General features: G+C 43.7%; 1 non-coding gene across 1 annotated transcript in view; it reads left to right on the top strand.

The window, feature by feature from the left end:
• The first annotated feature begins 12,571 nt into the window (after positions 1-12,571).
• Positions 12,572-13,806, top strand: part of LOC118821878 — a 1,866-nt gene continuing 631 nt past the window's right edge. Inside the window, exon 1 of the ribosomal RNA XR_005008383.1 lies at positions 12,572-13,806. This exon is cut by the window's right edge and continues 631 nt beyond it. This is a non-coding gene — a ribosomal RNA (18S ribosomal RNA).

The raw sequence follows: 13,806 nt of genomic DNA, 5'->3' as shown, positions 1-13,806 counted from the left end.
AGTCCAACACTCACAGTCCATAACACAGGCAGGGGTCAAATCACAGGCAGGCAAAAACAAAAGGCAGATCCGTACTGAAAAAAAACAAGAAGACAAAGCAAAGGTAAAAACACAGGAACGAAATAACAACAGGAAAAACTTTGTTTGTGTAAAGAGGTGATTCGGCCCTAAAGCTGAAATGCTGAAGTCCTATTTTAAAACTTCATAATATCTCTTATGAAAACATAGCTTTACTAATATGGATGAATTGTTTTGGTGCTTCAAATGGGTTTCACAAAAGTAGTGGAATGTATGAACAAAATAGTAGATAAAAGTTATTGCTATCGCCATCGCTACTTTCCAAAACCACTGCAGCAACTTCAGCGGCTGCAAACTTTTTACACACCATTTCACATCTGTGTCCAAGGCGACTGAGCAAAAACGAAAGGTTTCTGACATGATGTGTAAGTCTGTCAGACACATGAATCCACCAATTATAAACAGTGAGAGGCAGATGGTGTGTATCTCAATTGGCTTATAACTCCAGATGCGAGTCAAGTACAATCTTGTGATAATGAATGGAATGGAATGGAGAATGGAAAGGGCGACTCTACAGATTCAGGAACCGTTTGAATCGTATTTCTGTGTTGTTTTATTGCAAAGATAGTTATAAAAACATCAAAAAACATCTAACTTGACGTGTTGGCATGTTCATCAACCCCAGAGGGTTAAACACAGAGCAAATGGAGTCCAAGTACACTCTCTTTAGAGGGGGGGAGAAATGGCAATATCTAAGTTAGTCTGAATAAATAGTCAGAAAGTCAACCTAGCTGCTTGTTATACCCTTTATCCTAGCTACATGAAATTAGCCCAGCCACGATGGAAGACGTTTTATTTTGCACTGTAACAATTTTTTCTCGGTATTAGTCACGAATTATGCTTGATAATATTATGTTGGATTGTGTAAGATTACATACATTTGCATTGAAAGCTCAAGATAACAATTTGTTAAACATTAAATAGCTATGTTTAAAACTTTCTGGCAAATTCTTATGACAGATAACTACAAATATTCACAATGCAATGCTAGTTAAAATGAGTAGATTACAGACTATTAAAGGCTATAGGCTATTATTCAGCAAAGATGCCTAAAAACAGAATGATTTGACCACCATTATATACAAACTACTCTGTGTCTGAATCATGAAAGTTTCATTCAACGTGGAAAAAAAGCACAGATTTGAGCACAAATTGGTGGGGTTTAAGGTCGATCTTCATAGTGTTGAACTTACAACAACTGGAAAGAATAAACAGTGGAATAAGATCTGGAATGATCTGTGTGGTGTGATTATTTTCCAAAAATAACATTTTAATCACTGTATTATTGCAGCTTCTGAACTAGCTATGTTAAGTGTTTGGGGGGAGTCAGTGATATGAAGAAAAACACAGTGTAAACTTTCTTGAAATGGAAGATGGAATAGTTGCAGCATTTATTTAAGCCTTAGAACATGAAGCCCGCAATTTGTAAATGTTGTTGAATTCTAGCCTTCATAACTTCAGAACGGTTTAAGCTACAGACATGAAGCACATATGAGACGATTCAGCAGACCCACCCCTAACTGGCTAGTGTGACATTGAGCTGTGACATCAGCATCAATGGGTAATTTGGCCTGGAAAATCATCCAAAATCCTGATATTATTGCTCTGATTGTCGCCCTTCATATTTCAACAAAGGGTTAAAAAAGCAACATGATGCACAAATCAGATCACTTATCAGACTCTGCCCTCACAATCCAGAGTGACTTCATCCACCTGTGACCATCCCTCAGCCAGCAATCCAGCTCCAAAATCACCCAAAACCTACTCACTACTGTTATACTATATCTCTGCTTTTAGCCTTCATATTATAAACAAAGGGTTAAAATTAGTGACATGATTTACACACCAGAACACTCAGAAGAACCTGCCATCACTAGCCAGAGTGAAACAAACCAGCTGTAACATCCCACAACACAGTGTAAAATCAGTACATCCACTTTTGTACTGGATTGCCATGTGCACAAATTATTACTACTATGGTTATTCTACTATTCTTCTGTTTGGTATTGTAGATGATACTGATAATAGTTTTGGTTAGATAAACACAAATCAAGCATTTTTTCAGTTTGTTAAACTATTATGCTTAAACTTATGTTTTATCATACAGATACAGCAATGATGAGACTGAATGAGACAGTTGTGAATAACACAACTGTCAGTAAAATTTGTGCTAATTTTGCGATCAAATTTGACCAAATCCAACTCCGTTATCCATTATCACTTACTTATAACTCCTGCCAGATGAGGGCAAAGTTGAAAAAACACTGGTCACTCCTATAGCACTCAAACAACTCCGCTCTGAGAAACAGTGAGTGTTTTACACAGCCAGTTTGAACCTTACAAAACATCATGAAAAATTAAACCCGTGACAGATCAAGACAGATTGGCCCCCTTTCCGTTGCTTTACTGCGGGACGACTGATGGGTCACCCTTATACCCCAAAGCGACAACAGCCAGAGGCAGTTTTGGGATGCAGGCCAGCCCCCCTGATGGTCTAACACTCCAGGAGCTTCACATCTATGGTGTCTGAGACGACTCACTCTATTGATGTGTTTGGTGGCCACAGCTTGCTAAAAAGCACCGTAACTCTTGAAGAGAGCTCAAAATGAGAATAAATGGTAGTTGTCAATCCTGCAGGGGAAAGCTGGTCAGCTGGAGAGCGAAAGATGTATGACCACATAAGGATGGGTAATTCACCCCTCCGCAGGGAGTGGAGAGGGGGCAGAAGCTCTCTGCTGACATTGTCTCCAGCAGCCCGTGACGGGACAAGAAAGTTTCTTCTCGGTGGCTGTGCCTCCCAGGTCATAACTTACGGACACTTTGAGATTTTAAACTTTTTTAGTTTTTACTTATTTATTTTGCAGCGTTTATTTAATTTTTTCGTGTTACTTCATATGCAGTTTTCACAGTTATTCACAATTATTCTTTGCTAGTTTTTCAGTAGTATCACATGAAGTGAGTTGAGAATTCTTTGTATCATCTATTTTTTGACTTGTAAAACAAAGCTGACTACTATTTTACACCTGAGTGTATATCTCTATTATGATTGTGTACTAAAAATATGGACAAAATATTCAAAATATTCAAAATATATGCCATAAAACAATGTTTCAGGCATCAGGCAGCAGATTCACATGCACTTCATGTACAAATTTTCTGTAAAGTTTCTAATAATGTGGCCAGTAAATGGAAGTACACAGAATTTCTAATAAAGTGGCCAGTGGGTGGAAGCACAAGGTAGGTGTTTCTAATAAAGTAGTCAGTGCATGGAAGCACAGGGTAGGTGTTTCTAATAAAGTGGCCAGTGGATGGAAGCACAAGGTAGGTGTTTCTAATAAAGTAGTCAGTGCATGGAAGCACAGGGTAGGTGTTTCTAATAAAGTGGCCAGTGGATGGAAGCACAAGGTAGGTGTTTCCAATAAAGTAGTCAGTGCATGGAAGCACAGGGTAGGTGTTTCTAATAAAGTGGCCAGTGGATGGAAGCACAAGGTAGGTGTTTCCAATAAAGTAGTCAGTGCATGGAAGCACAGGGTAGGTGTTTCTAATAAAGTGGCCAGTGGATGGAAGCACATGGTAGGTGTTTCTAATAAAGTGGCCAGTGGATGGAAGCACAAGGTAGGTGTTTCTGATAAAGTGGCCAGTGAATGGAAACACAAGGTAAGTGTTTCTAAAAAAGTGGCCAGTTGATGGAAGTATAAGGTAGGAGTTTCTAATAAAGTGGCCAGTGAGTGGAAGCACAAGATAGGTGTTTCTAATGTAGTGGCCAGTGAGTGGAAGCATAAGGTAGTTGTTTCTAATAAAGTGGCCAGTGGGTTGAAGTATAAGGTAGGTGTTTCCAATAAAGTGGCCAGTGGGTGGAAGTATAAGGTTGTTGTTTCTAATAAAATTTTGTTTGAAAGTGGTTATTCCTATAACTCTTACATGCTTTTTCTTCTTTCAGAATAGTCTTGCTGTCTCTAAGGGCCTGATCTCAGGTCATCTTAGAATGTACAGTACTTTACTATCACAGGTACATAACCTTGCTACTTAGGAGGAGGAGTTGTTTGGGCCAGTTGAGGATGATAACACTTTGCATAATCGGTGTTTGTTCCCACTCTGTGTTGGAAAAAGGCCTGACCTGTTAGCGTCTCTGTATCAGAAGGTCTTGTAATTAACCCCATTTTCTCCTCAAAAGTACAGGACTCTGTGTAGTTTATTCTACAGTGACTCCATCGGTCAACAATGGCCAGTGGGTTGAAGTATAAGGTGGGTGTTTCTAACAATGCGGCCAGTGAGCAGAAATACAAGATAGGTGTTTCTAATAAAGTGGACAGTAAGTGGAAGCACAAGAAAGGTGTTTCTAATAAAGTTGCCAGTGGAAATATAGGTAGGTGTTTCTAATAAAGTGGCCAGTGGAAATATAGGTAGGTGTTTCTAATAAAGTGGCCAGAGAGTGGAAGCACAAGGAAGATGTTTCTAATAAAGTGACCAGTAAGTGGAAGCACAAGATAAGTATTTCTAAGAAAGTGGCCAGTGAGTAGAAGCACAGGGTAGGTGTTTCTAACAAAGTGGCCAGTGGGTGGAAATGTGAGGTAGGTGTTTCTAATAAAGTGGCGAGTGAGTAGAAGCACAAGGAAGGTGTTTCTAATAAAGTGGCCAGTTAGTAGAAGCACAAGATAGGTGTTTCTAATAAAATGGCCAGTGAGTGGAAGCACAAGATAAGCATTTCCAAAAAAGTGGCTAGTGAGTAGAAGCACACGGTAGGTGTTTCTGATAAAGTGGCCAGTGAATGGAAGGATGAGATTTCTAATAACGTGAAAGTGAATGTATGCCAGGAAGTCAGTGCCACTGGTACAATCTGTGCTGAGATATCTGAAGGTGGTGTAAAATCATATTATGTGCTGTGTGCTTAGGTATTATCTGAGTGAAATAATGGAAGACTGAAGGTCAGGAAACAAAGAACGCACTAAAGGTCACTGGACCACCGGTTCTTTATTGTGGAGGATTATGTTGCTCTATAAGATAAATATGACTTGTATTATTCTCAGAAGCTTTCAGTAGTTCATCAAAAGCAGTTGGGAAGACTGCTGTGCACGTCTGCTGATAAATGTTTTGTGCATATTGTATTGGCAAGTTTCTTTCATCACCTCTTAAGCCCACTTCAACTTCACATTTTGCAGAAATAGCACTTTCTCACAAGGCTACAGCAGCACAGACAAAACCCCTGCATCGCTCTCTCTTTTAAAACTTCTCTCAAGGTCACGCTGCATAGAAAAGTTAGCCATCATATGGACAAACATTGCAGACATCAAACGGATGCTTTACAAATTGTGTTAATGAGTCTTTAGTTTCTGTACACTGTTGGGAGATGGGGTGAGGGCTTTCTAGGAAACTTTCCATGAATGCAAATTCAGATGAGGAGACATAACGAAACTCCTGGTCCTGGGATATAGGATTACTATGTCAAAATAATGAATTATTTTTTTAAAATATTGAAGTACTGTGTCAAAATATAGACTTACTATATCAAAATACTCATCTCACATATCCCATAACAATAATAAATAATAAATATACCTAACTTTGTTACATTTTGAAATAATTTAGAAAAACGTATGTCAAAATTTCAGGGTAATAAGTCATCATTTTGAGAAACAAAGTCAATATTTTTAGAAAATAGGTCAGTATTTAAGTCAGCTTGTGGTTGGTATAGTGTAGGGGGTAACACCTCTTCCTTCTACTCTGTAGATTGGGGTTCAATCCCCACCTGGGTAAGCACTACACCAATAAGAGTCCTTGGGCAAGACTCCTAACACTACCCTTGCCTGCCTGTGTAAAATGGTCAAATTGTAAGCGGCTCTGGATAAGAGCATCTGCCAAATGCCATACATGAAGGATATTCAGTCACTGACTCAATAAATTGTCATTATTTTCAGATACTAAGTCAATATTTTAAGACAATAAGTCATTATTTAATGATCTGAAGGTTTTTTCATAAATAGGTAATGATTTGGAGACATTAAGTCAATATTTTTAAAAGACAAGTCATAACTTTGAGATATTAAATCAATGGCTCAATAAAATAAGTCAGATATTAAGTCAGTGTTTTGAATAAATAAGTCATTGTTATGATATATGAGAGATGCAAAAGTATTTAGGTATAAAATAATTCCAGAAGTGCAGTTTCTTACAGTTTTTCATAAAGAGCCTCACTGCTGGACTTCAATACAATCTTCAATCTTTTCTAATGCATTGCTGAGAAACAGATTCAAATTACACATGAATAAAGCATAAAGCATTTCAGAGATGCCAAAGGGGTCTTGGCAAAGATAAACTGATATTAATTACAAAATATTGTATGAGAAAAAAACAACTAGAACTTGGAAATGTGTTCAAACGAATACGAAAGCAGAATGCATCACTGGGGAAAGAAATGGGCTTTGGGTTTGTTTAAAACATTATCTGTTTATTGTGCAATAAATCCTCTTCGATACAGGCCCTGACTCTGAAGGAAATATGCACACGTCCAGTGAAAGAAATGCACTTGGCCTTCCTAACCCTTATATAATAACTCAGCAACTACAGTCGGGTCCAGCTAAACGGGTTAATGAAATCTCCAACTTTTTTCTCCTTTGAGGGAAGTGCCTATCGATCCCGAGATCCGAGCTTGGTGCAGTGATCAGATTAATCATTGCAGAGTGTGCTTTTATGTCGGTCTTATGATAGAACATATCACACCTTTTTGCATTCTCAAACATCGCTTTCCCAATCGCCTCGGTGGAGGTAAACAAGAAAATAATGCTTCAATGTCAAAACAAACACAGGCAAAAATAGATTGTGGAGATTTTTAACAACTGGGTCTGCTGGAATAGATGTGGAATGAGTAAAAGGGAATGCGGGTGGGTGTAAAAAACGTATTAGATGCAATTGCTTCTTTTTTATATCCTCCCTCTCACATCAATATCACACTAGTCAATACAAGCACTCTGTCCTTAGTGATCCTTAACCAGTATTAAGCATGGACAATCAATAGCAAGTGCAATCCAGATTCAGATCAAGGCTTCTAAAGGGGAAAGCAAAATAATAATCCAAAAGACGTTATGCCAGATCAGATAAAGGGCAGCAGAGGCATATTGAGAGGTCTACGGCTCAAAAGTATGTGGACACCCCTCCGAACTCTTGAAGTTAGACGTTTCAGTCAAGCAATCACCATAAACGTTGGTGGCAGAATAGGTCGTAGAAGAGTGATTTTAAACGTCATATGATGCCATGTCATAGGATACTACCTTTGCCACAAGTCAGTTTGTGAAATTTCTGCCCTGCTAGATCTGCCCTGGTCAACTTTATATGCTGTTATTGTGAAATGGAAGAATCAAGGAACAACAACAGCTCAGCAAGTGTCTATCTTCTGTTGTCACTACAGTTTCAAACTGCCTCTGTAAGCAACATCAGATCAAGACCTGTGCTTTTTCATGGCTGAGCAGCTGCACACAAGCCTAAGAGCTGTTGGTGTAAAGTATGAAACCACTGGACTATGGAGCAGTGGAAATGCTTTCTTTGGAGTAATGAATCTCGCTTCACTGTCTGGCGGTCTGATGGACGAATCTGGGTTTGAGTGCTACCTATCAGACTGCACAGTGCTAATAGTAAGGTTTGGTGGAGGAGGGATAATGGTCTGGGGCTGTTTTTGAAGGTTTTAGGCCAGCCCCTTCGTTTCAGGGAAGGGTCATTTTATACAAATAACAGTCTGCAGAAGGCCTGCCCTTGTGCACAGTCATGCTGGAAATGCATAGACACGTTTGATGAATTTGTTGTGGAGGAACTCCAGTGGCCTGCACCAGAAGCCTGACCTCAACCCCGCTGAACACCTTTGGGATGATTTGAGCATTGATTGCGAGCCAAACCTTGAAGCTGTCCAACACCAGGGGGATGTTGCAGCTGCAAAGGGAATGAATTCCATATTAATACCCATTGTTTTGGAACGGAATGCCCAACAAGTTCATGTAAGTGTGACTGTCTGGTGTCCACATACCATCCATAGCCATATAGTGTACTTACTCTTAAAATAAAGGTGCCAGAAAGGGGTTTTCGGAGCTACTTTTGATTCCCCAAAGAAACCTCTCAATACATCCATTCATGAGTTGACTTTTTTTTAAGTTTAAAGAACTTTTATTTGAAAGTACATCTCTTCCAGGGGTGCCCAAACCTTTGGTTTAGGTGAGCCAAAGTGTAATATTTGTGGTGGGCCGAGGGCCAAAAGGTTTTAAATGGAAAGTTTTAAATATATTTTATAACATCAGCCTATGTTTTGCTACTAAAACAGTAAATACTAAATACAGCTAAATAAGAACTGAATAAGTTATATATGTATAAAGTATTCAAATTTATTCTCTCTTTTGGTTAGGCAGTGGGTATAGGGCAACTAGGGCAATCTTCAAGTGCCAACCTTGGACCGTGGGTCACACTTTGGTCTTCTCTACATCAATAAAGGGGAATTAAACTGTATTTTTCAGAATCTCCACATTTCTTTACAGTGACGGTAACAGGAACCAGTTTACTATCCAGAATGACCAGTAAAAAATAGGTAGAAAATAGGTTTATTAGGTCTATTTTGTACCTTTCTCAATGGAGTTTAAAAAAGAAACACAATTAAGGCCAAAATCTTTTCACAAAACCATTGTAAAGCAATGTCTCGGGAACCAGGGGGCATTTTTGTAACCATTTTATGTAACACCTTTGTGTTACGTAGCTTTTAGCACGGGAGCAAGGTTTTTGTCTTGGTGGGCCAAAGTCAATGTTCGTGGTGCATTGAGAGTGTCATGCATCCACCGAGTGCCTTGTTGGATTCGGACTCGATCTCCCAGAGTCCTCTGGGAGATCACCTGACTTCCCCACAGCCAACCAATGAAGATAGACAGCCGGACTCAAACTCCCAGAACACTCAGGAAGGTCACATGACTCTCCACCTGACCCCAAACTCATATCCGTGTTCACAATCTCCGGAATACTAATCAATGTCACCTGTGTTTGATCATATGACTACTTAGTGTAGTATTTAAGCCCGGGCTTTAGACTAGGTCAGTTGCGAAGTATTGTATCTGTCTTTTGTGATCTACTGAGTGTTTATTTCTGACTCTGATTATCGTGTATGACCTTTGCCTTGTTTTTTGACTTTGTCTTTTTCCCAGCCCTTTGGATTGTTTACCTGATTCTGGATTTTGGACTTAGACCCTCTGCTTGTGTTTTTGACCACATTTTTGCCTTCTCCTGTTCGGACTGTTTGCCTGGTGTATGTTTGTTTTGTGTTTTGTCGGCTTTCTGGAATTGATCCCTGCCTGTTTCTTGACCACGAAAGTGTACTGCGCTTTTTCTAGTAAAGCCTCCTTTGTAGTTTTTATCTGCGAGCATCTGATTCTGTTTGACTCGTCACAGAGGGCCAACAAAACAGACATTGAAACGAACAAGAAGGTTGGTTTCAAATTGAGTTTTTAAAAATGTGCTGTATAAATGGATATTTTATGTTGGCAATACTTTATTCAGTCCTGTTTTAGAGGCAATAGACATTTCAGACATCTGGTTCCCATCACCACCACTGTGAACAAATAATTTTCTATAGAATGTAACATTTCAGATCAAATCACTCTGAATGACTATGTTTACATCTTAACAATTTAATTACTGAGAAATTTTAAAAATGGAATGGATATTTTCTGTGAAGGTTTTACTTAGAATTATGTGTTTAAAGAGTGTATTATCTGTTTGACTATGGAGGAATTCAGATGAATAAAAGTGACAATGGTGAGTTATAAATTGGCGAGACTCATCACTCTGCACACAATCCAACTATCACTGCAAGGCCCTCAGGACTGACCGTGGTCAAATGTGGCCAATAAATCTCCAAGCCCCCCTCCAGTGCCACCACGAGACTAATGGAAGCTAATGGACAGCTCATGAATGGAGTCATCCATCCTACTTGTTTCTTCTGACCAACGGCAGGAATGTCATGTAGGAAACGTGAGAAAAAAAAATCAATCGTAAAATGCATCACAATTCTCTCTTGAAAGGTTCTGAATTGATTCACAAAACATCAATACTGGATTTTTATATAGGTGCTGTAATGTAAAATGAAAAAATTAAAAAAGCTCACATACACATAGAGATGATAGAGACACGAGAGACATTATAGACATAAGGGAAAAAAATCTGACCCAACCCCTGTCCCTAATCCTAACCCTAACCTTAATAAGCGACGAATTGTCGCACCCGCGAAGCTAAAGTTTTTACGGTGTCCCAGTGGCCGGAGAAAAAGTTAGAAAAATCGGCAAAGTTTTTCTGGTCTCCCAGCGGGCATGAGTTTCAGCGCTAAAGTTTTTCTGGTCTCCCAGCGGCCGGCGGGTTTTTATTTTTTTTTTTGGTCTCCCAGTGGCCCGGTTCTCTGTAGCAGCGGTATTAAGGGGTTTAATGCGGGGGAGGGGTGCTTAAGTGTGGGCCATAAGGGTTCGGATGGTGCGCTGGGTTCCTGGAGGCCCTTAGCCCCGGATGGGTTGGAGCGGGGAATCCGAAAAAGCCCGGGGAAGGGAGTTAAGGGAGGTCCGTCCGTCCATCCATCCATCCATCCATCCATCCATCAGCTAAACCGCTTATCCTTCTGGGCCTATCCCAGCTGTCATTGGGCGGAAGGCAGGATACACCCTGGACAGGTCGCCAGTCCATCGCAGGGCAGGTTAAGGGAGGTCGGTAGGGGAAAAAAGGGGCCCTGGAGGTATATGTGTTTTGTGGGCATACGGAAGGGTGGGTATTGGGCATCTCCGGAAGGGAGCGGACTGGGGTGCCGGTCGATGGGTCATTGGAAGCGGGTGGAGGAGGAGAGCAGGCCGGTGAAGTTTGGTGGCGGTGGTATGTTTGGGAGGGCCCCGGTAAAGTTTGAAAGTTTTCCCCGGCTAAAAACGACAAAGTCCATAAAATTCGCCTAGGTGGCACCTCCAGGGTGCATGACCCATCGAACCGGGCCGAAAATAGTGCCCTCTGTTGGGCTACGGGGAGTAGGAAAGCCCCCCCGGAGGACGGCAAAGTTTTTGTGGTCTCCCAGTGTCTGGTGAAAAATTTTACCGAGTCCATAAAATTCGCCTAGGTGGCACCTCCAGGGTGCATGACCCACCGTGCCGGGCCGAAAATAGGGCACTCTGTGGGCCACGGAACTTGGAAAAACCCCCTCGGAGGGTCCAAGGCCCACGGAAGTTCCAAGTGGTAAAAAAACGGGCCGAAAATTCGTCCAAGTCCATAGGTCTCCCAGTGGCCGGCTGTTTTCAGCGTTCCAAGTTTTTACGGTCTCCCAGGGTTTTTCGTTTTGGGGTGCAAAGTTTTCATGGTCCCCCAGGGTTTTTCGTTTTGGGGGACAAAGTTTTCGTGGTCTCCCAGTGACAGGGTGAAATTTTCGAGGCAATGTCCACAAAATTTGCCTAGGTGGCGCAACCAGGGTCTTCGTCCTACTTGCGTATCCGCCCAAGGTGCACCGTTTCCGGTCAGATTCAAACCCGACCGCGGTCTGGAGTGTCTGGTGCGCGTGAAAAATCCAGAGGGGTGCCATCGGGATTTTGAGAAGCAGTGGCGACGTGAGTTTTGCTCGGGGTCCAAGTACCGTTATGGACTTAGTGCAATTTTCAGACACAAGTCCAACCAGTCTCCTCCTGCAAATAAACCCGAAAGATGGTGAGCTTTTCTGGGCCAAGTCCTTGGTCCGCTCCGATCGAATGGCATACCCGGCCCGCCAGGGGTTAGGCCACCGTCCGGCGTTAGATACGGCCACTATGGGCGTGTGTGTTCCTCCCCGTCTCTGCGGGCCAGCCTCCAGGGGGGTTTCGGCAACGGCGAAGCCCGCCCGACCCTATCCGAGAGAGACTCAGAAGGCCGGTCTTGATCCGCTCAGTCCGTCCGATCGCACGGATGCCCGCACGGCTCGGGCTCGGGTGCTTGAAAGAGGCCCCCCCCCACCTTGTAGCTGGCATTTCCCGTGAATCGAACATTTCCTGGTTTAAAATTACCCTCCGGTCGGAAGGGCACCCGAATCCGACCGTTGAGCTTCCGAGCGCGGCCACGCTCACCCGGCCTCCCCCCAGGAAGCTGGTGTTGCGCGACCCGCGGTGGGGCTGCCGCGGAGATATGAGTTCCTTGACACGGGGGGCCCCCGGCGCGCGCGCGCACGCGCGCGCGGGGTGTGTTGGATGGCCCTGAACCCCTCTCCGTTTCCTCATGAAGCCAGCATGTAAGCCCCCGCGGAGGGGCGTGCGTGTCACGGCCGTTGAGTTAACCGGGGCGGCCGGCCTGTCCTTCTCCGTGCGCCGCCGACGGCTCCACACTTCTGCCCCCGTTGCAGGACGGCCTCGAACCCCCCATCGTGTTCTCATAAAAGCCGGCATGTGTATGTCACGGCCGTTGAGTTCACCGGGGCGGCTGGCCTGGCCTCCTCGGTGCGCTGTCTCCCTGGCCGGCTCCCACCCCGACAGAGGTTGCTCGCTACCTGGTTGATCCTGCCAGTAACATATGCTTGTCTCAAAGATTAAGCCATGCAGGTCTAAGTACACACGGGCGTTACAGTGAAACTGCGAATGGCTCATTAAATCAGTTATGGTTCCTTTGATCGCTCCACACGGTTACTCGGATAACTGTGGTAATTCCAGAGCTAATACATGCGAACAAGCGCCGACCGTGCTCTCGCTTCGTGAGGGGGGGGAGGAAAGCGGAACGCGTGCATTTATCAGACCCATAACCCATTGATGGTGACTCTAGATAACCTCGGGCCGATCGCGCGCCCTCTGAGGCGGCGACGTCTCATTCAAACGTCTGCCCTATCAACTTTCGATGGCAGTATATGTGCCTACCATGGTGACCACGGGTAACGGGGAATCAGGGTTCGATTCCGGAGAGGGAGCCTGAGAAACGGCTACCACATCCAAGGAAGGCAGCAGGCGCGCAAATTACCCATTACCGACACGGTGAGGTAGTGACGAAAAATAACGGCACGAGTCTCCTTCGAGTCGCCGTGACCGGAATGAGCACATCCTAAACCCATGGGTGAGGAGCCATTGGAGGGCAAGTCTGGTGCCAGCAGCCGCGGTAATTCCAGCTCCAATAGCGTATATTAAAGTTGCTGCAGTTAAAAAGCTCGTAGTTGGATTTTGGGAGTGGGCCCGGCTGTCCGCCGCGAGGCGAGCCACACGCCCCGTCCCACGCCCTGCCCGCCGGCGCCCCCCGGATGCCCTTGGTTGGGTTGTCCGCGCCAGGGGGCCCGGAGCGTTTACTTTGAATAAATTAGAGTGCTCAAAGCAGGCCCACGCACCGCCTGAATACCCTGAGCTAGGAATAATGGAATAGGACTCCGGTTCTGTCTTCCATGGGTTTTTGGAACCGGGGCCATGATTAAGAGGGACGGCCGGGGGCATTCGTATTGCGCCGCTAGAGGTGAAATTCTTGGACCGGCGCAAGACGGGCGAAAGCGAAAGCATGTGCCAAGTATGTTTTCATTAATCAAGAACGAAAGTCGGAGGTTCGAAGACGATCAGATACCGTCGTAGTTCCGACCGTAAACCGTGCCGACCCGCGATCCGGCGGCGTTACGACAAAAGACCCGCCGGGCAGCGTTGCGGGAAACCACGAGTCTTTGGGTTCCGGGGGGAGTATGGTTGCAAAGCTGAAACTTAAAGGAATTGACGGAAGGGCACCACCAGGAGTGGAGCCTGCGGCTTAATTTGA

This window comes from Colossoma macropomum, unplaced genomic scaffold (assembly GCF_904425465.1).
Source record: "Colossoma macropomum unplaced genomic scaffold, Colossoma_macropomum, whole genome shotgun sequence".
NCBI classification, from domain to species: Eukaryota; Metazoa; Chordata; class Actinopteri; order Characiformes; family Serrasalmidae; genus Colossoma; species Colossoma macropomum.
This window is presented reverse-complemented; position numbering and strand designations above follow the sequence as displayed.